Below are 27,680 nucleotides of genomic sequence, written 5' to 3'. Positions count from 1 at the left end.
TGGTGATTTTTGTGTTTTTATTAACAAATCAAGCATATACATTCAAAAACGTGACATTTGATGAAGTGGAACTGCTGATGATGATCAGAACGGAACTCTTCAACAACGCATAGTTCACCTTTGGCGATTTGTCCTCTTCGTTATGTTTGTTAAGCAAGTTAAGTTTTTAAGCCACAATTTTGTCAAGCTTGAGTTCTGATGATGGGATCCATGAGAAATCGAGGGAACTCCTCAAATTTTAAAGGCATGCGTATAGAGATTTTTGTATTTTCATCAGAAAATCAAGCATTTTCATTAAAAACTGTCGCATTTGATGAAGTGGAACTGCTGATGATGATCAGAACGAAACTCTTCAACGACGCATAGTTCACGTTTGGCGATTTGTCCTCTTCGTTATGTTTGTTAAGCAAGTTTAGTTTTTAAGCCACATTTCTGTCAAGCTCGAGTTCTGATGATGGGATCCATAAGGAATCGAGGGAACTCCTCAAATCTTAAAGGCATACGTATAGAATTTTTTGTATTTTCATCATAAAATCAAGCATTTACATTAAAAACTGTCGCATTTGATGAAGTGGAACTGCTGATGATGATCAGAACAGAACTCTTCAACGACGCATAGTACATGTTTGGTGATTTAGAATTTCGATTTTAACTTGGACTGGGACCCGGACTCATACCCGGATCCGGTTCGGACCCAGACTCGGACTCGGACTCGGACCCGGACTCGGACCCGGACTCGGACCCGGACTCGGACCCGGACTCGGACCCGGGACCGGACCCGGACTCGGACCGGGACTCGGACCCGAACTCTCACTCAGAGACCCGGACCTTGACCCGGAAAACCACTATGATACCTAACCCTTTAACCGCCAGAGTCTGATATATAAGACATTACATATCCAGCTCATTTCGCCACAGTCTGATAAATAAGACAAAGATCTGATTTGGTTTTTACAGCACATTTATAACTCCCGTATCTATGCCAACCTTACTCTGCGTGGTACAATTACTGACGGTGGCGACACGAGCACGCTCGCTCAAAAATTCCTGGCGGTTAAAAGGCTAAACTAAATAAACCACTATGATTACCTACCATAAAATGTGGGTATGATGATGCCAAACCCCTCCCGCTCAAACTCCCATACACCGCACCGCATGCGCCGTTAAGTGGGTTAGGTTAGGTTTGAACTGCGATCCTCACAGAACCGAACAAAAGTGGGTTAGATTTGGTTAGAACTGCGAGTCTTACAGAAACGAAATGCTACTAGAAAAGTGGGTCTGATTAGGTTCGAACTGCGATCCTCACAGAACCGAACTGCTATCAGAGAAGTGGGTTAAGTTAGGCTAGAACTACGACCCTTACGGAAACGAAATGCTACTAGAAAGTACTGGTTTTACCTCCTTTTCTACACCATCTACCATAATCTTTCACCGGGCCCCATAGAAGTCCGTTTTTTTTTCTTAAAAATTATTAGTATTTGTTGTTATAGCGGCAACAGAAATACATCATCTGTGAAAATTTCAACTGTTCGGTTCGTGAGATACAGCCTGGTGACAGACGGACGGACGGACGGACGGACAGCGAAGTCTCAGTAATAGGGTCCCGTTTTACCCTTTGGGTACGGAACCCTAAAAATGTAAACTACAACTGACTTGATTTGTAAGTGATAAGCTTCTTAGATTTTATACAATAAACTTTATAATTCGCTGTTTTGTAAGTTAACTGCTTACCGCAGGGTACGATTTTATTGTTCTTGAGGTGATTTAAGAATGAATTAAGATATTTAGGTATGTTAAAATCCTGTTATGTTTTAAACAAAGTTCTCCTCAAATCGTATGAAGGTAGTGTAACAATACGAATGACCTGTCATCGTTTGTTAAAATTAAGGGCAATTAAATATATATAAGGAAGTTTTTGGATAGATTAAATTAGTTGGAAAAACAAAATACTCATAAAGTTATTCTCTGACTTTAATAACTAATGAATTGGAAGCACAATTGTATACATAAGAGACTTTAGATTGATGAAGATATCTTTTTCAGTTGTTTTATATGTATTATAGCAAGCAAAGGCAGATTTTTACTTTAAATAGCGAACATTTACCATATTAAAAATAAAATGAACAAAGAAAAGTTTGATTGATGAAATTTGTGGAAAAATGGAGTTATTGTCGTTAAATATTGTTGTAAGAAATAAGATCATATGCCTAAAAAATAGTTTTAGCCATAATTAACAGTGGAAGAATCGGAAAATTCAAAGAAAAGCTTGTAAATGGTTTGCTAGGTGAAAATTGTATACTACAAAGTCAAACAGAAAAACTGATGAAAATTCTTAACATAAATGTTAATTAATGCTTTAGAACATTAGAATATTTGTTAGAAAATAGTTTTAGTCATATTTTATAGAGAAAATAATGGAAAATTTGGAAAAAACATACAAATAAAAATGTTCGGTTATTTAGTTCATAATTTTTAAAGTAAGGAAATATGTATGACTAAAATAACTTTTTTAAAAGTTTATAAGTTACCTTAATGTTTTTAATAATTACTTCGATTGGCGCCATAGCGTAATTATGGTCATTTTCAAGCTCCAAAAGCAGGGCGTCAATCTAAAAGAGAATTAATAACATTAAGGTAACTTATAAACTTTTAAAAAAGTTATTTTAGAATTAGAAATTGAAATATAGTACCTCTGCCATTTCCTCGTCGAGAGGAACGTTAAAAGGCTCTGCATCTTCAGCCACAAGTTCTATATTTATGGCTTGTGGAAGCTCTATTTCGGCAAGAGCTATTTGGGGGGGAGAGGGGGGCATAGGATTGGGTAAATCACGTTCCGGAAGATTTTGTATGTCGTCAGCTGCTATTTCTTGTTGGGGAGGAATATGAGGTACCGGGGGAGACCGGGCCTCGGCCCGTTCTCGGCGGAGACGTCTTTCCTAAAAAGAGAAGGAAAATGTGTAAGAAATTTATCATTAATAAATGTTTAAAAAGAAAAAAAAATTAAATAATTAAGATTTTAAACAATAGATTTAATATAACATACCTTTTTCTCTTGGTATGCCAGTTTCCTTCGAAACAAGAGTAGGTAATTGGTGGGTCAAGTCTGCAAATGAGATATGTTGCTCAAGTTGGTAGTTAATTAAGTTCAAAACGTGAATACGCATGGTTTGCTGGACGCCTCTGTTATTATAGTTGATATGACTCCTATTCCAGAGAACTGGAAAATCTCTGAAAGTTTCACTATAATTGTAGTTTTCCATTGTTGCAGTATCCAATTCCATCCTCACAAAGAATCTGAGTTGCTATGTGTCACGACAAAAAGGGTCCTTCATAAACCACTGCGATCTTAGCCTGGCCATAGTTTTAAGGAAGCATGTGACGGGGAATTCTGACTCATATTAGGGCTTTAGTATATTTAGATTTAATTCTGTTCCTGCCACTTCTAGGATAAAGTAAGTATATAGTAAGTATTCCGCAGTTTTAGGTTATTTACTTGGGACTTTATTTAAAAGGGGGTTTTAGGTTCTTTGAGATACTTTGCTTGTGGTAAGTATTTGAGTGTTAGAGCCGAGATCTTCTAGTTGCTTAGTAAATGGGCAGGTAGGTAAGGCAAGGTTAAGTAAGTAAGTTAATTAATTTAGGGGTTAGGACTGTTTCAGTAGCAAAAGAAAGTACGACAAATTAGAAATCCTGGACAAATAAACTAAAGACTAGGCTTATAAATTATGAAAACAATACTCATCTGTAAAATCTTCGGTGAAATACAGGCAAAAACGGTGTAATTTTTAAATCTGGAACGTTACATCGTAGACAGTTTCCATGTTAACTCACATTATAGACGGGTCTAACGCGAATTATATTCAATTACCTTTATTTACCGACGTTTCGACACAGGTTTCACTGGTCGTGGTCGCGGCTGACTGATTGTCCCAGCAAAATGTCAAAACAGAGATTTGTGCATCTGTTTTGACATTTTGCTGGGACAATCAGTCAGCCGCGACCACGACCAGTGAAACCTGTGTCGAAACGTCGGTAAATAAAGGTAATTGAATATAATTCGCGTTAGACCCGTCTATAATGTGAGTTAATATGTATTCAAAACGCGAAAGTTTAAAATATTATATTGCAAACCGCTACGGGCAGGAGTTTCCATGTTTTTTGTCGTCAATATATTTCTTCTTATGTTAATGTAACACTTTAGATAATGATACAGCACTATAATTGCGACGGGAAGGTTCTATTTATCACCGTAACTTGTTAATTATTCCATTATAATAATTATAATTAAGTACTTATTTAAATACACAGAGCTAATTTGACGTTTGGTCCCGGCCAGTGTTGTCAGGTATCTCCAGGCAGTGCTGGAATTCGTGAGTAACACCGCTGAACTAGTACCATTTTTAGTGCTCCATAAGCCCGTCCCGTGACTCACCTTGGTTGTTTCCGTCTTTAGGTCCCTCCAAATACGTATGCGGCTCAGCTCGCCCTGCGACGGTGGCTTGGTTGTTTCCGTCTTTAGGTCCCTCCAAATACGTATGCGGCTCAGCTCGCCCTGCGGCGGTGGCTTGGTTGTTTCCGTCTTTAGGTCCCTCCAAATACGTATGCGGCTCAGCTCGCCCTGCGACGGTGGCTTGGTTGTTTCCGTCTTTAGGTCCCTCCAAATACGTATGCGGCTCAGCTCGCCCTGCGGCGGTGGCTTGGTTGTTTCTGTCTTTAGGTCCCTCCAAATACGCATGCGGCTCAGCTCGCCCTGCGACGGTGGCTTGGTTGTTTCCGTCTTTAGGTCCCTCCAAATACGCATGCGGCTCAGCTCGCCCTCCGACGGTGGCTCATATTACAGCCGACATTGGGGCACTTTACTCTCTGGCGGAACTCGCGGAAATATCTTTATCGCACATTTTACATGAATCTTTTGTTATTATAGTTACTTTAAAAACAAAACAGATTATTTTTTACTTACAAACTAATTAAAAGATAAACTGGACGTCAAACGGCAGCAAATGAAAACTGACTGAAAAACCGGGCAAGGCGAGTCGGACTCGCGCACGAAGGGTTCCGTACCATAAAGCAAAAAGAAAAACGGAAAAAAATGCAAAAAGAAAACGGTCACCCATCCAAGTACTGACCACTCCCGACGTTGCTTAACTTTGGTCAAAAATCACGTTTGTTGTATGGGAGCCCCATTTAAATCTTTATTTTATTCTGTTTTTAGTATTTGTTGTTATAGCGGCAAGAGAAATACATCATCTGTGAAAATTTCAACTGTTAGCTATTCGTGACACGGTTCGTGAGATACAGCCTGGTGACAGACAGACGGACGGACGGACGGACGCCACGGACGGACGGACGGACGGACAGCGAAGTCTTAGTAATAGGGTCCCGTTTTACCCTTTGGGTACGGAACCCTAAAAATGACACTTAGCGTTCTTTGCATTCCAATTTTACGCGAACGAAGTCACAGGCAAAAGCTACTAACATAAAAGGCTCAAGAGTCACCCGTTTAAGGTCTCAAACTCATAGACGTTCACCTTAAAGTCCTAAAGAACCATGAGCAATGCATCAACAAGTCAATGTTCAGTGAACCGCACTGGAAGCAACGGGGCGTGAACAACCACGGACGGTGAACGATGCTCGAGCTATGAGCATGGATTTGAACAGACTTGACCAATTTATCTACCTACCACTACAGTTTTGCCTACACCACCTAGGTACTGTACAGTTTTTATAATATTGTCATACTTAACTTTTTTAGTTAGCTGTGTATATACCTATATACTAGTGATGTACCGACTATTGATTTGGCCGACTAGCCGACTAGCCGACTAATCGGCGCTCGAATGGCCGATTAGTCGGCCGACTAGTCGGCTAGTCGGCCAGATCATTAGTTTCGTATAAGATCAGGTGAAAAACAATAGTTTTGCTCTTTTGGTTGCGCTATTCATAAATTAGCTTGGCAAAAAGGTGTTCTCTATAGGTTCAAAAACCTTTCACAAGAATCCTCGTTCAATTTCTGTCTTTCTTGTATTTTGCAATCCTGAGCACACCGTCAGTAGGTACAACTTGTAGGAGGTATTTCCAAGGCTCTATTTCTCGTACGCAGTTGCCAGTTAAGAACCTATCCCCTGTGGTCAGCGTCTTTACGAGCAACGTGCCCTGTTTATAAGTCTCTAAATTCTGCAATAACATTAATAGTTCCCCATGGCTCCACCATTAAAAAAAACAAGAACTGAATTATAATAAAATCCTTTAAGTATAGAACTTGGCCATGAAATTACACGAGAATCAGTTGAGATAGACCTGAGGAAAACACCAGCCCACCACCACACGATAACGATCAAACGGTCAATTATATGAACAAAAGTTTTTACACCCTGAATAGGTATTTTAGTAAAATAGACATAAAACATATGGTAAATATTGACTGTTGGTTTCTTTTTTTTTTCTGTTTTTCTTTCACTAATAAAGTGCCGACTAATCGGCCATTTTTGCCGACTAGTCGCCGACTAATCGCCGACTACAAATGTGGCCGGATAGTCGGCTTTCCCGACTAGTCGGCGACTAGTCGGTACATCCCTACTATATACCCCTTAGGTGAACATAGATTGGTTTTTGTAAGCGCTGGTGGCCTAGCGGTAAGAGTGTGCGGTGTGACTTTCAATCCAGAGGTCGCGGGTTCAAACCCCGGCTCGTACCAATGAGTTTTTCGGAACTTATGTACGAAATATCATTTGATATTTATTTACTTTTCGGTGAAGGAAACATCGTGAGGAAACCGGACTAATCCTAATAATGCCTAGTTTCCGCTCTTGGTTGGAAGGTCAGATGGCAATCGCTTTCGTAGAAACTAGTGCCTACCTACGTCAATTATTGGGATGAAGGTGAACTTAGTTTTAAAACTGTCCTCTATACAATAAGATTCAACCAAAGAATTCGACCACGTTAATTTTGCACCGACTTGGCACTGATAATCTATGGCTGCGCCATACTTCACGTATAACTTGGCTTGGGTTAACTTACATAACAGCATGTCCTCCTATATAGTCCTCGCGTTAAGCTTAAATAATGTAAAAGTGAAAAATACTAAATTAGCTTGTTGAGACCCACAATGGTCTTAATCGCCATAGACGCTATTGGTTCAAGAACCAGTCTTTTCTGATCGACAAAAAAATATCTTCTTTTAAATTTGTTTCATAATTTTTTAAGTACCGGTTTTGTACCTACACAGTGGCGAGATATTAATGTTATCCCTATACCTAAACCCCATTCGGAATCTTTACGACCTATATCGATGATGTCCTGCTTATGTAAATTGTTTCATATTATTATAACGAATCGCATGGAATGGTATGTGGAAAGACAAAACATCTTATCGCAATACACCACTGGTTTTAGGAAATGTAGATCGACCTTGGATAATTTAACTTACTTAGTATCCAAAATTCAAACAGGTTTCTCGGACAATCAGCACACAATAGCATGTTTTGTAGATGTGAATAGCGCATACAATAATGTAGATATTTATTTCCTGTTAGGCATACTCGATAAAATTGGTATTGGTTCAAAAATATGTCGGTATATTTGGAATTTTTTGAAACACAGAAATTTAAATATATTGACAGACGACAAATCGATGATGATGATGATGATGATATGTAGAAGTACCAATCAGGGCCTAGCACAAGGGGACCCTATGACACCTTTTCTTTTTAATATAGCATCCTTAAACATATGCAAGACCCTCAAAAATTACGAGGATATACACGTCTCACAGTACGCAGATTTGTTATATTTATTACGGGTAGGAAACGAGTCGAGAGTGTACAAAAACTGCAAGCCGCGCTTAATATCTTTTCTGTGCTATTGTCATGTATAGGGTTGGACATTTCGACAGCTAAAATTAAAGTTTGCGAATTTAAGAGAGGTTTCTTGAGGGATCCTATCTGTCTTAAAATAAATGATATACCCTTAGAAGCAGTAGACGACATAAAATATTTGGGCCTTTGGCTAGATCGAAATTTAAAATGGAGCAAACACATACAGGTTATTGTAGAAAATGCTTTCCGATTTTAAAATGTTTTTAAAATTTTAGCTGGACCTGGGTGGGGTATGCACCAGACCAGACTTATTTAAGGAAACTATATATCGCGTTCTATTCGTAGCAGAGTGGACTATGCCAGCTTTCTATATGATTCTAGTACCAAAAAAAGTTTGAGTAAGTTAGATAAATTGCAGAATCAGTGCATGCGTACAATAGGGGGATTCATAAAAAGTACGGCAATACATGTTATGGAATATGAACTTCACCTCCCACCGCTTTATACCCGTAGATCATACCTGGCAAGTAAACTGGCTCAAGTCGAAGTCTTTCGATCACGCTGAAAATATTGATATTGTAAACCAACTAGCCGTGAGCACTCAAAACCGGTTATGGAGACGGAAAAAGAAGCCATTGTTAGTAGAAACACACGAGTACCTCAAATCAAAAGAAATATATTCAACTAAGCAATTAGAGATATTTTCCTTAGATACATGGGTCAGCGATATAGATTTAACCGAGGTTCTAAAGTTTAATATTAGCAACATAAATATACCTAAACGTCAATGTGACCCAGTCAGCTTAAGAAAAACATGTACGGACTTTATTACATCCACTTACTCAAATTATTATCACATTTATACAGACGGTTCTAGGGATACCGGTGATTGTGGTCTGGCTTTATTTGATCCTCAGATAAATAATAGTATTAAGTTGCGGTTGAAGGTCAAGACGTCCTCTATGAATGTTGAATTGCTGGCAATTGCAGAAGCCCTCTCTTACATTGAGTCGTTCGGTACGGGTAGCTTCGTGGTATTTACAGACTCAAGAAGCGGTTTACAACACTTGGCTCGATGCACCTCGAACTATCGAGGCGCACCGATAGCCTATAGCATATTAAGGTCGATTCGTAACTTGCAAGCAAATAAAACAGCCATAGTTTTACAATGGGTACCATCACATATTGGGATACCGGGCAACGAGGAGGCAGACCGACTCGCTAAAGAGGCGGCAATGGACGGTCTTGTCACTAGGTGGTTGCCATGCCATAGTGATCTTTTGTATGGAGTGAAACCGAAATGCTTTGATATGTGGAAAGAATATTTTAATGAAAGATCACTAAGTAAAGGTATCTGGTATCGGACTATACAACCCAATCTGCTACGGATCCCTTGGTTTGTAGGGTTAAATATGGCCAGATCGGATATGGCTACTGCTCTCAGGCTGCGTTCCGGACACATACCACTTAATAGTTTCGGATTCCTAATGGGTAAAAACCAGTCACCAAACTGTACCGAATGTGGGGTAAAGGAAGATGTGTTCCATATATTGGTGGAATGTGTCCGAAACGAGGTTGAGAGGGTAAATTTCACGCAAAAATACAATTGTAATTTATTTGACATAGGTGAAGTTAACTTAATCTTGGCCTGCCCGCAATCAAAAAAAGCAATGAAAATATATGAAATTGTTAACCTAGGTATTAAGCGTAGATATTAAGAGTTGATTTGTTTTGCTATGTCACAATAAGGGTGACATTTTCAATTGTGAAAAAACCCTTTTTACAAAATAAAGATTTAAAAAAAACCCTTATCTTGGCATTGTAACACCCGTGATACATGGAACTTTAAAAAATCTAGCAGGTTTACTTTTTTACCTAACAAAAGAATTCTGCCATCAATATGTCGAGCTACCCTCCTTTCTTATACCTAGAAAAAAATAATGGACACGAGTGTCATTGTAAATGAATTAGTAATAATCAACATGGCGCTGCAGAAACAATAGATTTCAGTTCGTACTGGAAGTTTTGCATTTATTTCTTAGATTAGTATATATTTTTCCATAATCTACATTTTGATGTATTTACTATCTCCTAGTGCGTACATATTTACAATGCGTTCGAATTTAAAAACATTTAATACACAGAACCTTACATGAAACTGTTATGTATTATATTTGATACATTGCCAAGAACTCAGAAATGTACATATCGAAAGGAAGGAAGTTTTCGTCAAAATAGATTTACATGATTTTAATTTTTTTTTTTGTATTTGTGGGGTTACAAAACATGTTTCAATTATTTAATATTAGTTGTCGTATTATTTAGTAATTAAACTTTGATTTTTTAAATTACTAGATGTTATTTAACTATATATTTGTACGCTGTAGCACTATTGCTACGCCGTAGCCCATAGCACAGAAAAATATGTGTATGGCAAAAAATGCCCCCAAATTAAAAAAGAAAAAAATTTTTTATTTATTTGTTTACTTTTCATATTTTACTCATCCTTTTGCTGACGACTTTTTTGAAACTTTACGGGATCAAATTTGCCGCCCATATGATCAGGTATTTGCAGATATAATTTATTTTTAAAGGTTTGTAGTCATCTGATGCTTTAGATTGCGTTTAATTAGCAATAAATGATAATTTCTGTTGCATTACATGTTTTATTTTTATGAAAATCTACATTTTTCTTCTAAAAAATAGGTAACTATTTTGTCGAGTTATTGGCATTGTATCAAATATGATACATATGATTTTCCGAAACTGGAGAATCCTGGATTTTATTCCTTATTTTTTAATAGTCTAGTATGCTCAATAGGTGACAAAAAACTAAAAAAAATGTTTATATTTAAGATATTTTGAGCCTTGCCAAGATAAGGGTTAATCATAGAATCTAGTCACAAAATTTCACGAGAATCGGATAAGAATTGCGACCTGTAGAGGAGAACATCCGGACATACGAAAGAAAAACTGCTCTTGCTTACATACCGAACGTGTAGGTGTCTAGGTGTGGCATCATTATGCAGGTTTATAGGTATAAAAGAAAAACTATTGTGTTCCAGATAAATTGTGCATTTATTTCAAGAAGCACTGTATATTTAAGTACCTGATATATAATAAACTGCGTAAAGTGCCCGATTAAGAACCTCATACTTACTATACTGTAAAACGTAATTCAAGACCAAAAAAAGTGAGACAATGTTGCCATTGCAATAATTTGTTTGTAAAATTGTAAATCCCTTTTGAGAAATAATCACGCTAAGATAATTTATTCATTAGTAATTTTACTCCTACTATTTAAAAAAGTACTTTTATTTATTTATTTGTACATAAATACAAGACGCGCTAGTAAAAAAGTGGCAACATTTCTTACTTTTTTTGGTCTTGAATTACGTTTTGCAGTATAAGTACTGTAGATTTATCTAATCCAAAAAGTACTTATTAAGTAATTAAAGGGTAGGTACTCTAAAACAAAGTACAAAATCGAAATTACCTACCTATTTATAAAATATTATTAGTATACTAAACATGTTGTTTATAGGTCCCTACTACATTTGCTTTAGGCAAAATTTTAACCGAAAATTCATTGCTAAACCCAACGGTAAAAGTTGGAATTGCGTAACTATCAATTTGGGAGTTTCAATTGGCTATAAAAATTCTAATTATCACGGGGCAGCGGTTGGGTCGCGACTTGTTGCGGCTCGCAGCCAAACCAGATAAACTGTAATAAGAAGCATCTGTACAACTGGGGAACAAATCAAATTATATTTGACGTGTTTTTATTTAGTAATAAACAACTCGGGAATTTGGCAGGAGTAGTACCGCCGTGGCAAGGTGGTCTAAAGGTGAAGGTTAGTTAGGTAGACGTTAGCTGAGTAAGCTGAAGACGACGTCTGTTCGATTCCGGCCACCAGAAATCTTGGCCACTTTTTCTTTAACCTTTAGTGGGTAATGGCAAGATATTTGCCGTCAGACAACTCAGATACTCGTATATTTTTTTCTCAATAAACGCGAGAATATACACGAGTAAATTCTCGTTTTTATTTTATATCGTAAGCTGTCACGAAGCGTCCGCGTTTCATAGCAGCTTCACATGCGCAACCTTTAATGCAGTGCCACAATGCCCACGAGACAGTCAAGAAATCAGAACTCTCCGGAAACTAGGGATGATCATTTTACCCTACAAAGTTTTACATGTCAAAGTAGTCGCGCAAAACGGCATTTCACTTTAATCGAGGATGAAACAAAATTGCTCTAATCCACATGACACTGCTATCTAATTTATCCATTCCATCGTCACGTGGAAACTGAAATGTGAGAAGGCAAAATTAAAGGCGCCGCTCGCCTCCTATTTTCCAGTGACGCAATCGCCCCTGACACAGTGTCAGATTAATGTCTAGATTATCACATTCACTGCCCCCAACGCACATGAGCGTTCACCTTTATACAAGTTTGTTCCTAGGCCACGCCCCCTGGCAGTGAATGCGTTAAGATAAAATTAGGCCAAATATTTTTTGAAATATGCTAAAAAATTGCTTAAATATTACTTGAAATTAAACACTTAAAACACATAATTTTTTCAAAATTGCCGCCTTTTTCTACTGACAAGATCTGCTTGACCAACTTTATATAGTCCGTCGACGTCCATCCGCCCACTAAAATCAAAATCCATATGAAAATATGAACCACATAAGGCGATGGTGCATATTGCTGCCGCCAAGTTGTTGCAAACTTGGATTAGACTAAATGCTAAACAATATTGTCGCGTTACGTGCTCTGCCAATGAATTGGTAGAGCACGCAACTGAGCATCTGGGTAGGATGGAAGGTGGAGATAGTGTGAAGTAATAAAAAGTAAGATCTCAGGGGTAGGTAACGTATATTTTCCAGGTATGTATGGGTAGGTCAATATGGCACTTCCGAGGAATTTAAAAAGTCCAGTAACACAAGATAACAGCGGAAGCGTAGTAAGCGTAGTATTAGGTAGCACGGTGCTCCGGGGTGCGCCGCCTGGAGGAACGCGTTCACGCGCTCAGGCGCGTGGCGACTAGAAGGGCGCGCTCAGGCTTTAAGGTGGGCGCGCTCAAGGCGCGCGGCGTTGAGGTGGGCGCGCTCAAGGCGCGCGGCGTTAAGGTAGGCGCGCTCAAGGCGCGCGGCGTCAAGGTGGGCGCGCACAGGCGCGCGGCGTCAAGGTGAGCGCACACAGGCGCGCGGCGTCAAGGTGAGCGCGCACAGGCGCGCGGCGTCAAGGAGGGCGAGCACAGGCCCGCGGTGTCATGGTGGGCGCGCTCAGGCGCGCGGCGTGTAGATGGGCGCGCTTCGAAGAGACGCACGGTGCTCGTAATTTATAGTAGCAGTTTTATATAAGTTACGCCTGGAAAAGGAGGGTTTCTTGAAGGTGTGGGGCCTCACTTGGCCCCGCACGGACCCTTAATTTAGAATAACGCTCAGTAGAGTGCTGGCGACAAACTGAAGTCAGAATGACGGTTATAGGTACTGCTTTTATAGTTAATTCTTTGGAACATCTTAAGAACTAGAATTACAAGATTTCAAATTTAAAAATAGTCGTGTACCAGTTCTGATTTTACCAAAATTTTGAATAACCTTTGCCGAAAGTATACATACTAGCCTTTTTAGTGGTGAAATCCGAACACTTGAAGGGTGATTGACGGGTTACGTCAATCATCTTGCAAAATGTAAAAATGAAAGAATCCCGGAATATACAGCATTCAAATTAATAAAATTCCCCTAAAATTACATAAAATAATTGGAATAACCTAAAGGTATGTATTGAGGTGGCTTAGGGCCGCATAGCATATGGAAAGTCATAGAAATAGTAGCCCAAAGTAAGCCCAGCAGAAGTCCCAGTTCTCCCATGCATCCCGAGGGTTGATAAGGACTTTAAGAGCCTTATTAATGTCTGTCAGATATAATTCAAGAAGTATCGTAATGTGATCGGAGCCATAATAAACAAGAATGTTCGGATTTGGAAAGCTAATTGTTGGAATTGGAATACAGTAAACAGAAAAGGAAGGAGGTAACCCAAGGTAAATGTTACAATATGCCAGATGCTAAATGGAAAATTATGGTGTCAAACCGAGTGAAAATATGCTAGATCTGGCATCATTTATGCCAAGTTGGCACATCCCTACTAAGCAAAAACCTGAATCATGAAACCGACGCCATCCTATCCGGTCCTTCCGATCCTTGCCTCCAGCAAAGACAATCAGGTAAGGCCCGAGGAGATTTTCGCAGCGGCTTGTTACTTTCTCAATAGCCCAGAAGGTGGTTTTGGCAGTCTGTCGCACCAATATATTAAGGACCTACTTGGCCAGTGTTGCGGCGTAGTCGGTGAGTCCCTTTTAAAAGAACTGACATCCTTAGTTAACCACATGTTAAAGGGCGAAGTTGACCCTGATATCACTAACGCTCTATAGTCTCTACGGAGCCAACCTGTTTACGCTGACAACGACGGACGATGGAAAGAAGCCAAAGCTTATAGTGGTAGGAACAACCTACCGCCGCCTGGCGGCCAAAACCTGCTGCAAAGTCTCAATTTAAGGCAATCCCATCCGCCGGTAAGGTCATGGGCTCTCTTTTCTGGGATAGCCAAGAGGTAGTTATGGTCGAATACCTCGATCATGGAGCCACTATTACGGGGAATTTATATGCAGAACAAATAAAAAAATTGCGTGATGTTATACGCGAGGAACGACGAGGCAAACTTTCCAAAGGTGTTTTGTTTCACCAAGACAACGCCCCGGCGCATAAGTCAAGAGTTGCGATGGCTGCCATCAAAGATGCCGGCTTTGAACTGATGGAGCATCCGCCATACTCACAGAAATTTGATGATGATGACGCCGTGATCGCCGCAGTACCTACCTACATGATTATAGGGGCAAGACGATTTTTTTTCAAAAAGGGAATTTTATGTTTAGAGAAACGATATATACTGGAGTCAGTTATGTAACGCTGCCATACATGACCCAAAAAATTTTTATTAAGCTATGAGCTTCATCACATCTGATATTTGAGTAATTCTAAGCATTTCTAGCGTGAAGTGGGGGGGAGGGTGGGGTACAAAGACGGCCGCCATCCGTCATCTTTAAAAAAAATCTACTCTGATCCTGGTGGGTACTAGGGCAAGTTTGGTATCATTTTCGTATAAACCAAAGACGTAGAATTCATTGCTGATATTTGTTTTTTCAATTTCATAGTAATTTTACAAGAAAAACGTAAAAAGGTGAAAAATTTGGTTGGAGATTTTTGCTACGCGGAGTCGAAACTACAAAAGATAGAAAGTTGAAATTTGCACACTAGATTACATTTATAAAGTGTACAAGAGATAAGAAGCGATTTTGAGAAATTCAACCCCTAAGGGGGTTAAAAAGGGGATGAAAGTTTGTATGGGGTTCAAGTTTTATTTTAAGCTAGGAATTTGAAACTTCGTAAAACGATATATTATTAAAATACAAGAAAACTAATTTCAGCGTTTTTGAAAATTCATCCCCTAAGGTGGTGAAAAAGGAGTTGAAAGTTTGTATGGATATCAAAAAAATTTTCGAACGCGGGACTTGAATCTTTGTATTTGGGGATATTATTAAAAGACAGGAATAGTAATTTCAGCGTTTTGTAAAATTCATCCCCTAACAGGGTTAAAAAGGGGTTGAAAGTTTGAATCCATTACAAATCCGAGTAGACACACATTTCTTATTGGCTCCCAGGCTTGAAATGCTTAGAATTACTCAAGGAACATATGTGATGAAGCTCATAGCTTAATAAAAATTTTTTGGGTCAACTTTATAACTGCTTCCGCTAATAGCAAGTGTATACTGTTTATAGATAGTTTCACCAGAGTAGAAGTGACGCACATAACAACATTGTCATGTAATGACAGCGGGATTTTGAAATTATTGTTCTTTTATTGTACCGATAGCAAGTTCAACAGAGAATTGCAAGATAGACCAAAAAGTTTCTTTAACCTATTTTGTTAAGTATTATGTAGAACAATTCATCGACCTTAAATAAAGCAGAAAATGCCATATTTGATCAATTTAAAGGTCAGACACTGACAATACAGTAATACTGATTTCAAATATAATAGTCGTCATGAGAAAATTAAATGAAGAAATTGAAGCACTTGACAAAGAGACGTTACGTAATATTTTCAGAAAAATCCAAGAAAATGAAGAAAGTTACAGGATAATGGAACTTAAGATCGATGAATTAACCGAAAACCATAACCTCGTAATCAATCTTAACGAATCTGATGAAGATATGCTAGATAAGTGACGAAGGTTTCTAAAAGTATTTTTTTTACTGTTTTTTATACCTATTAAAATATTTTTTTTAATTTACATTTACTTTCATTCACTCACTCATTTAAAGTCATTCATTCGCTTTTTTGCAATCAGTACTTCATGTAGCTGTGTGTGTAATCATTCACCTCAACTCAAGTGGAACTATCTATAAAGGTGATTATATTAAAAATAAAATAAGTTAAAGGATAACTATTTAGATTTAGATTTAGATTTCTTTATTTCAAGATGAAAATTACACTATAAATTTGCTACATTCGTCAAAATTATGTTTATCTTCTCATCATGATCGTCAAAAATTACATTATATATTTAAAAATAAAAAATATTAAGATTAATAAAATTATGTCTCCCAATAAGGATCGTCATGTACAAAGAAAAACATGTCAAACAATTGAATATAAACCAAGTTAACATTAAAGTCGATGTCAACATAAATAATTTGTAACTGTCATTAAAATGTCGAATTTAAACATAAAAATATCACAAAAGAACAAAATGTCATGTTTAAAATACAAATCTACAATTTAATAATAAATAAAATTACATATGAATGTATTTGTGTCTTAATTACTTATTGAACAACTTTCATTGATCGTTTCGCAGTAGTCGATTTATAATATAATTCTTTATACAGATACCGCGATATAATTGTAAAAAGCAATTAAATTTCAATAGTAATATAAGTATTGCATTTGACAGACGGTCGGAGATGGCAAATTTGTGTGGATTCTTGGCCGAATTCAATTAGGAAACCCTAAACAAGTACCTACTCACCTTATTGAGTTTTAATAAAAGGAAGCGAGGTTATTGCAAACCTCCACTGTTCTGTGATTTAAGGGAGAAGAGGGGTTTGATTGTCCATGTGGAACATTGTGCCGTCAAGAAACTGATTTGTGGTTTAATCAATGTTCCTTTTTCCCGGCATTTTCTATTCTAGTAGATAGTGTGATCTTGATTGTTGTATTAAATATGTTGTCCTAAGAAATTACCAATAATATCGGTATGAGTTAGCATAGGAAACAGCTATTATATGAATGTATTTTCCATTACGGTAAAATAGTATTCCGGACCTTTGGAAGTCGTACGGGGAGCCCAAGTCAACACGTAGAGGCCCTTATGACACTTTAAAGAAATTTAAGGGCTATATCGAGCAGAGCGGATGCTGTTCGTGCCCGTGTCACGGGACGCACGCAGATACCGCACCCGCCAGGGTGTAGAAACTATTGGAGTTTGATGGAATCTAAGTAAATAATCTTTTTGTCCTGCGTATGTGTGCTTTACGGAATAAGCGTATTTTCTTTCTTTCTTTATCTTATCAACTATTACGTCTCTAGTGATGCATATTGACTCGTCTTAAGAAGAAAGAAATAAAAAATCTGCAAGTGATATTGTTATTAACACAGAACACTACACTAAGCGTTATTACCTACTGGCACTAGAAAGTGTCTATCTATTTACGTAGGTACGTCTCAATTCAGTCGTAGAGGAAGGCCACGTAATCCATGTAATAAGGTTTATACAGATCAGCGAGCAAGTTGTGAAGTTGGTTAGTAGCGGGGCGTTTAGGCAATTATCAACTAGCGTTAATGGAAGAGTTGGTTGTGCTAGTCCTACTATAGTAGTTTGTTAACCCGTTCCGTTCCGTTGTTTATGTACAACGTTTTTATGTGGCTTTTTATTTAAAGCGTGGTTCTATGCATTTTTAGCCATTGTTTTTGTAAACAACAAGGGAGTACTCACCCAATTACATGTATTTATATATAAATATTCGCTTGATTGAGTATTAAGAGGCTATCGTCCGTCCTGCGGCGCCCTCATTAGGGGGATTGAGTTTTCTAATAAACTATTTTCTATATAAATCACTATATTCCAAGTCCAAGAACAAGAGAAATTTTATTATAATCATGAAAGAGATGACATTACCCAGTTATGTCGTAAAGAAAGAGAACTTAATGCAACAGGCAGAGTATTCTGTAAGCAAACTTATGAGATGAGATTGATGCAAGTCGCATTAGAGAAGTCGGTGGGGGACAATGTCCTCCCTTTTATCAAAGAACAAACTATGACTAATTCAGAATTAGAAGTCACAAAAAGAATGGATAAGGTCGCATCATCAATTTCCCAAGTAGGACATGCAAATGTCAACCTGGATTTATCAAAATGGAATCAATTACAGAGACATGACCTAAATAAATACATATTTCAAGAATTAGACGAATTACATGGCAGGTCTAATCTTTACTCAGACTCTCATCTTTGGTTTAACCGTTGTATGATCCTTTTGGGCTCTCGTCTAACACCACCAGAGATTGGGGAGGATGGTGAGCCCGTCCCTGGTGAGTATTGCCATTATGATCAATTTGGAGGGTTGGAAGGAATGCGCCAAAAAGCATGGACAATAACCACAATAATGATAATTAAATTAGCCTTAGAAGAGTGTAATTTACAAGGAGAAACAATGGGGCAGGGAGATAACCAGGTCATCCATCTAACGTTAAATCAAGAGCAACAACGCAACCCGCAACGAGCAATTACTCTTCTCCTTAATACATTAGACAACCTATTCAAAGCTGGCGGGCTGAAGTTGAAGATGCAAGAAACCTGGTATTCAAAGAATCTATTCGAGTATTCCAAAGTTAGATTTTACAAACAGAACAGGATTGATGATTCGCTTAAACGATTGAACAGACTGATACCAGACATTAATGAGGGATTCCCCTCACTCGCATCATATTTAACCTGCGCCTCTACCTGTACAGAAAACATGTCTCGGAATTATCAATCACCCATTATCCCATTCTTTACTTATTCACTGGAGGCCGGAAATATTTTCCAACGAAAGAATTTACTGTCTCAAAGCAATCCTCTCAACTTACTACTCCTTTTAAATAGTCCTCCAATATTTGGAGGCCTTCCAGTCTCAAACATGTTCCAACACAGTCAACGAGGATGCCCTGACCCCTTAACTATTTGGATTAAAATTTGGAAGGTCATAAGAGAAAGACAAAACCATCAGCCAACTTGGCGCGGGCTGTTACATACATGCCCAGTCGAACAAAAATCGGATGTTGATCCAATAACCTTAGTGGAAGATATTTACAGCCTCAATATTAAGGGTCTTCCTAATTTTGAACGAAAGGCACGAGAAGTGGTTGAAGAGTTTTTACCACTAGTGATCACTAACCCCCAAGTTACCCGCTTAGTCGGAGCAACCCGAGATGATCTAACCAAACTGTGTGAAAAGTTAATAACAATGCGTCCCTATATGGCAAACCTGGCTCATGAGATATTAAGGAATTCGACAGAAGGTGTCCAACTCCAATTATTAAGTAGTTTCACAAATGTACAAACAATCAATAAATTGATCAATGAATCCGGAGGGGGACCAACAATTTACCAAATGGGGAAAGAAAAAGACAAAGAAGCAATAATTCTCCTTCAGAAACGACTAAGCGAGAGTGAACTCCCGGCCCGATATCACATAATTGAGGAAGCCTTCCAGATATCTGACTGTACTTATTAATATTGTTGTCCTACGAATTCCCCAACTTTTGGCCTTTGTCACAAATGTCACATTGTGCTTATTTTTAACCGACTTCCAAATCTCAAAGAAGGAGGTTATCAATTCGGTTGTATGTTTTTTTTTATTTTATTTTTTATTTTTTTTTATGTTTGTTACTCCATATCTCCGTCATTACTAGATCGATTTTGAAAATTCTTTTTTTGATTGAATGTATATGCATACAGATTGGTCCCGTTTTTGTCAAAACCCAGTTCTGATGATGGGATCCATGAGGAATCGAGGGAACTCCTCAAATCTTAAAGGCATACATATAGTGATTTTTGAGTTTTTATCAACAAATCAAGCATATACACCCAAAAAAGTGACATTTGATGAAGTGGAACTGCTGATGATGATCAGAACGGAACTCTTTAACGACGCATAGTTCACGGTTGGCGATTTGTCCTCTTCGTTATGTTTGTTAAGCAAGTTAAGTTTTTAAGCCAAATTTTTGTCAAGCTCGAGTTCTGATAATGGGATCCATGAGGAATCAAGGGAACTCCTTAAATCTTAAAGGCATGCGTATAGAGATTTTTGTATTTACATCAGAAAATCAAGCATTTTCATTAAAAACTGTTGCATTTGATGAAGTGGAACTGCTGATGATGATCAGAACAGAACTCTTAAACGACGCATAGTTCACGTTTGGCGATTTTTCCTTTTCGCTATGTTCGTTAAGCAAGTTAAGTTTTTAAGCCACATTTTTGTCAAGCTCGAGTTCTGATGATGGGATCCATAAGGAATCGAGGGAACTCCTCAAATATTAAAGGCATACGTATAGATTTTTTTGTATTTTCATCATAAAATCAAGCATTTACATTAAAAACTGTCGCATTTGATGAAGTGGAACTGCTGATGATGACCAGAACAGAACTCTTCAATGACGCCTGGTACACGTTTGGTGATTACGAATTTCGATTTTGACTTGGACTGGGACCCGGACTCGGACTCATACCCGGATCCGGTTCGGACCCGGATCCGGTTCGGACCCGGACCTGGACTTGGATCCGGATTCGGACCCGGACTCGGACTCGGACCCGGACTCGAAACCGGACTCGGATCCGGACTCGGACCCGGTCTCGGACCCGGACACGGACCCGGACTAGGACCCGGACTCGGACCCGGACTCGGACCCGGACTCGGACCCGTACTCGGACCCGGACTCGGACCCGGACTCGGACCCGGACCTTGACCCAGAAAACCACTATGATACCTTAACTAAATAAACAACTATGATTACCTACCATAAAATTAATGTAGGTATAAAGTACGATGATGCCAATCTTACTAGCCCCTCCCGCTTAAACCCCCGTACACCGCACGGCATGCGCCATTAAGTGGGTTAGGTTAGGTTTGAACTGCGATCCTCACAGAACCGAACAAGGATTAGGTAAGGTTAGAACTGCGAGCCTTACAGAAACGAAATGCTACTTGAAAAGTGGGTTTGATTAGGTTCGAACTGCGATCCGCACAGAACCGAACTGCTATCTGAGGAGTGGGTTAGGTTAGGCTAGAACTACGACCCTCATGGCTCCTCTTCACGATGGGCCAACGCCGGTCACTCCAAGGGACGCATTTATGCGTTAGAGGGAGCAAGTGATATTGCTATCTCATTCTACCGCATGGCTGCGTCCCTTGGAGTGGTCGGCGTTGGCCCATCCTGTAGAGGAGCCATTATACAGAAGCGAAATGCTAGTAGAAAAGTGGGTGGTTTTACCTCCTTTTCTACATAGTGTACCATCTACAATAATCTTTCATCGGCCCCCATGGAAGTCGGTTTTTTTTTCTTAAAAATTATTTTTTGCTTTATCAACTAAACCGCAAATGGTAGCCAAATTTTTCCGTTTAGGTGAAAAAGTCAAAAGTGAACATGTAGACACTCGCACAATATTTCACTTACCCTCCACGTTGCACAATGTACTGTTGTGTTTTTGAAGGAGTGAATGGAATTACTGAAGATCCAAATAAACTACGTAATTTGTTCATTGGAGACCCAGAATTAGCGGCTTTGGTTGAGGAATTTGAAAGCGATATATTGCAAATTGACAGTGATAGGTAATGACTATACTAATTTTCGTAGTCACCATTCAGACAGCGCAACCAACACAAATAAATATGTTGCAGCAGTCAAAAGGTTTACAGATACTTTTAACCAATTGGGTAACCCATTTAAGGAAACTACAGACGATTCATACAATATTGACAGTAAAATGGTTACTTCAGCAGACTTCGGTAATACAGTCAAACATATTGGAAATTCGGGCGCGGAACAGTATCTTACTTTCTGCAAAGAAAGATTGAATGAGGGAAAAAAATGTACGATCCAATCAAACTTAACAAATACCCGCTGTTTTCAATTGTCAGCAAGAGATAAATCGACACCAAGGAAAAGAACATAATAGCTTTGCTCACAAAATTACTGTAGTCTTTTTAGCAAGTTATATATTGCAACCAGTGAACACAGACCAGGGGACCTTTTTATTATTATTTATTTATGTTAGGGAGAATAAACATTTCTTCGCTTTAAACTTGCAACAGACAAAAAGCTTAAAACGGGAAGTCAATTACAGGAACTCACTGGTAGTTACAAAGTATTAAATAATGCTAGTACCTACGCACACACACATGCGTACAGAAAGAGAGAAAAAAAAAGCATACTTAATATATAGATTGGTTGAAAGTGTTATGATAGATCCTAAGTATTGAACACTTAGCTTATTAGCGCCTAGAATACCAGAGGTCTCAGAATTCGAAAGATGAAAACAAAATAATGTAAAATTTATCAGATTGAAATGCAGTTATATATTATATATAATGTCAATATCAAGGCGCCAATACACTAAGTTGCTAAATATAATGTATATAATGTAACGGTTATACTATTTTGCAATTACCTACGGGTAATCAACAAGAACGACGTCATCAAACTGTAAAGGTACATACGTAGGTATGTAATTTTTACAGTACACATCCCCCACGGCCGAAAATGAAGGTGGTGGAACATTTGTGCAAATATTCTCGCGTCCTTTTCCTCGAGGAAAACCACTGCTAGGAAGCCTGTGGAAATCATTCCAGCTTGAGCAAGTTTTCTGAGAGAGCTCGAAGCAAGAAACAGACGCCCGGTCGAGTTGCAAAGTCTACAGGTAAGTATAAATATACATAAATTTATTCCCGAGTTTCTTAAAAGTTACGTAAATAAATCCAAAGCTTGGTCTAAAGTACGGTCAGAAAACACAGTCTCCCAATTAATATTAGTTAGCACATTATATATTATAAACAAATCGGCGAATGGTCCTAGTCACACCTGATGGAAAGTGAAGACATAGCCTATTAAGCTGAAGCTCACCGGTTCAGTAAAAGCCATTCACTCTTGCTTTAAAGAGTGTCCTTTGGGCAACCTTACGCAACCACATTCCTTGCGCAACCGTTAACGAATGCCGGAAGTATGTACCTATTTACACGGCAACATATCATTATCGGCAACTGGAAAATATACCTCCAACAGAGGCATGCTTACATATGCATATACTGCGCGCAGTGTACTGTAAAGGTTTGCAACTTTTACAGCTTCTTGGTCAGTAACTGGCAGCAATTACTTATTTAAATTGAGTACCTATTGATCTCGCCGTCAAATGGAATGGGTGTGCGGATCGGCATTTCAAAAGAGGCAGTCATTAAGAGTAGTCGATGTACCTATGTAACCTAACTAACCAGTGAGAAAAGAATAGATATACCGAAATACTATCAATTTGTGGTGAATCATCTTCCAAATCCTATCTGCTACGTCGTACCCCTTAACATCAAGGGGTTCATCTTTGGGGTCAGGCTCAGGCCACTGCAGGGTGGTAGCCATTATAAGTTTGGAACTTACAGTAAAAAGACTTATGTACTTGGAAAAGGGATCATAGAGCGATTGGCGCTAACGATGCTATTATTCAAATGCTAGGCTCGATGTAAGTACCAATCTTACCCTACTACATTGACTATGAGATAGTTTATGTCGAAGAATCGCATGACTTAATTGGAAACAATGTAACTTAAATACTTATTGGAAAACCGTTTGTTAGTGGTCAACTATGATGAGAACTTTATTAACATCTATGTTTCAGGAGTAATCATAGTTTCAAGTTAACAACCCAAGCGTAATGTTAGTTCTCTTGTGTTGAATAATTATTCCATAACTCATCCATAAACACCGACTTTGCATTATCCTCGTAAGTAAAGGCCCACCATACAAAACTTTCCTATTTTTAATTTAAACCCTATTGTATAGTAACTTGCCATTAATTTCGTTTGTTTCAGAACGCGACTGAACAAAATAAATGCTACTTTACTTATTAGCTGTATAAATGTATGATACCTACAGTATTAAATTTGAGTACCTACCTTAAACCTTTATATTAAATCGGCACAACTCATAGGTACCAACGATACCATACTTTTTGGTGAACAAATTACACGCTTAAACCAACCAAAACTGTTAAAACTGTTCGCAACTACCTAGAAACTCTATCAGTAGCTCAAATTGTTATGCCATCCACGGAAAATAGCAATCTAGTTGGTACAATTTTTAGTTTTATTCGCTTAAAACCGGTTTCGTTCGGGCATGCTCATACGTGGCGAGGATACTGAGCTGCAATAACTTCCACTAACCACAGCCTGTACACACCGACTGACTTCATATGCGCCCGGAAATACTACCGCCTTTAATTACCTTTTTAATAAATTTGAAGTTGTGCAGGAAAATTACAAAAAAAAAACATTACTGATATGGACCATATTAAGACGAAACAGGAGCTGAGATTTAAATATTTTAGGTAAATATACCCGTATCGCCAATGGAAGCGGCTCCTAAAACTAGTGCGATAAGGACAAGGCGAAAAATCCTGCGTAAAAATCTTAAAAATCGAAGTTTCGTACTCGACTGTTTCCTCCTCAAAAACTTAACCAATCGTAACCAAATTTGGAAATCTAAATGATTATGAAATTATCTGTGTCGGACCGTTTTGCTTTTTTGGCTAATTGATGTCAGTTTTGAATACTACGCCTCTCATTGCGGCATAGTCAATGAGGCCATTTTAGCCATTTTTGAAGGGCTCTGTTCTTGTTCTTTCTTCTTTAGCACCTTAAAAAACAAAAATATCAAAATAAACAAAACGGTCCGACGCAGATATTGACATAAACATACAATAAAACAGACACTCATTGTTGTTAGACCCGCTTAGATCCGTGCGTGCGAACTCTTATAAATAGGCAACGAACTTTTTCTCAGCTTAAGTTTAAGTACTCTTATTTGATTTGCTATATAAATTTATAAGTAATTATTGATGCGCTTTTAAAATTTTTAATTAATTATTTTGATTAACAAATTACTAAGCAAGTGCCTTATAGGACAATTATTCAACTTGAGGTTGTATAATCGCACGTTTGAATTGGAAAGGTCGCCATAACGATATTTATAGGGTCCATTTACATACACAAAAATAACAAAACGCCTTACCTACACAAACCATAACATTTCAACAACACTAAATACATAATTAAGTAATTAAATATGTATAAATAATATAACAAAATTAGTCAAAATTATGAATTATGAGTGATTGTTTTCGTTAATTCCTTTTTTGTTTCAAGGTGAGCTGCAACAAATGCTTTAACAAATGGCCTCTGAAATGCAACATGCAACGTTCACCCCACTTGTAACATCTGTTGACAGCGTCTATGCACCCCAAATGTCCTCCTTTATAAAACATATGGCAGAAACCATATCTCAACGGTGGAACCGTTCTCTAAGCACCATACTGGGCTGGCTGAGATGTAGGATCAGTATCGCCGTTATACGCGCCACCAGCATGTGTATCCGAGGCACACGCCACCGTTTTAAGTCGACCGCCAGGTGGCTTGGGTTCGACGACGGTGCCGCCCTTCCACACATCGATTGAAACCACTTTTCTACCCTACCCACATATGTATTACCTAACCCTTTGCCTATGTACTTATGATTGTTTTAATGTAATAAATTTTTGTTGTCACTGAATGCTTTAACAAATTATATCATCACTATTATCTTCGAAATCGGCTGTAGGATTGGTGACATTTGATACGCTTGTTAAAAATGCCACGGAACCCTCTTCTTTATTAACACTTCCTCCAGCTTGAGCTTGAGCTTCAGTTCTTTCGGCTGTATGTATATGTGTTTTTATTTGTTATTTATTACTTTCCTTCGGAAACCACCACTCCTCTTTATGTTCTTCCATTTTTTTGTATCCATCTTAACAAGACTCTCTATAATGTTACTGGAACTTTCAGTGGAAAAGTTGTATAAAATTTTATTTAACCACATCTATTCGACTATTGGTTAAATTGGTTAAATATACTAATAGCGGTCACCAAGGTTTAGTCTATTCTCTGCCTGAAGAACCACATCATAGATACCTAATAGAGAATCAACGAAGTTTACACATTTTAAAAGACATTTAAATCGGCATTACAATAAAAAAGCCGCAGAGCGAATCCATTGTTATGTTTTCGTCTAAAAGAATATTTAACTCAAAACAATTATTATGAACTCCGACCTCGTGTAAATGGCCAAACCCGTGATTGTTGTACTAAATTAAATCCTTTTGTACGAGTAGGTACCTACTACATTAAAGGTTGCGTAACAGTCATACGGTTGTTATGAATTCATTTACCTTATTGTACATTCTTTTCACTTAAATATCTTTGTATGTGAAAACCTATGGAATGTCTTAACACATTAAGTTATTCATTCAGTATTTAAATTATGGACCAGATTTAATTCGAATTTCGAGCTATAAATTTTTGCGAAGACTGCTTTAACTCGAGGCTCTGACACACATGGGGGAGCCAGTTATATTCTACAGTATATTATCACTTTACGTACTGGGTAGGTACTACAGGGGTAGGTTACTTTATTTTCTGCGGTATTATTTGGAAGAAATAATTTAGCCCATTCACAGTAGGTACCTACGGAATAAAAAGTAAAAAATAATCGACAACAATATATAATACAACTAAACGCTAGTGGGGCGCTGCACGCTGCATTTGCTACAGACCTAACAAACCGCTAGTCGGTAGGTAAAATCCTGCCAGGAGACTTGAAGTAATTTAAATGTCGTTACATGGTTCTAAATATAGAGTTAGACCAAGATAAGTCTACGCCGATTTTGAAACTTTTATTGAATGTAGTATTCCATATTTTTTCGGTCTGTAGTAGAGCCCTGAGAACTAAAATTCGAGTTACTTGGGTTTAAAATTTCTCCTACTGCCCAATTTAAATTGCTCGCCCAGTAGGTACCTAAGTTCGTTAACTGTTTAAAATCATCGCTGTAGGCTGTAACGCGCAAAGTTACAACTAAGGGAAACACGTCGAATAACAAGGACAACCGACCGCACAAAGCGTAACAAGTATTATTTGCAAGCGCTTGCCGACCGCTGGTCTCTCGTTAGTTGCGTTTAGAGAGCAATCCTACCTGTTTTCGGCGTGGAACTGTGCCAGTTGCACAAAAGGGACTTTCCATTTGTTATGTTTAGATTTACAGTCCCTAGATATTTCGAATTGCATTAAGAGTATACTAGGCTAGATTTTGAACGTCAAAAAGAAAATTTTAGTTATAATACCTCACTAGCAGCTGCTAGAATACATTTCACGACGTTCCCCTAATTAGCCGATTATTGCTGTAATAACACGACAGCTAGCTAAGTTAACAAAAAAAAACCTTCAAAAGGATGTTTATTTAACTAATTGGAAAATTGTACCAACTTAAATCTATGTTTTTGTCATGGACTGTAATGTTAGTACCTGCCTATAAGCTGCAGCATACTGCATATTCGAAGAGTGTACTTAATGCTACCTCATTAAATGATAAACAAATACGCCGCACTATAACTATGCGGTTTAAATCACAGCAGATTTCAGAGTCATCAGTACAAGTTGCCAGCAATTCATTAAATGGGCCTA

This window comes from Cydia fagiglandana, chromosome Z (genome assembly GCF_963556715.1).
Source record: "Cydia fagiglandana chromosome Z, ilCydFagi1.1, whole genome shotgun sequence".
Classification (NCBI taxonomy): domain Eukaryota; kingdom Metazoa; phylum Arthropoda; class Insecta; order Lepidoptera; family Tortricidae; genus Cydia; species Cydia fagiglandana.
This window is presented reverse-complemented; position numbering follows the sequence as displayed.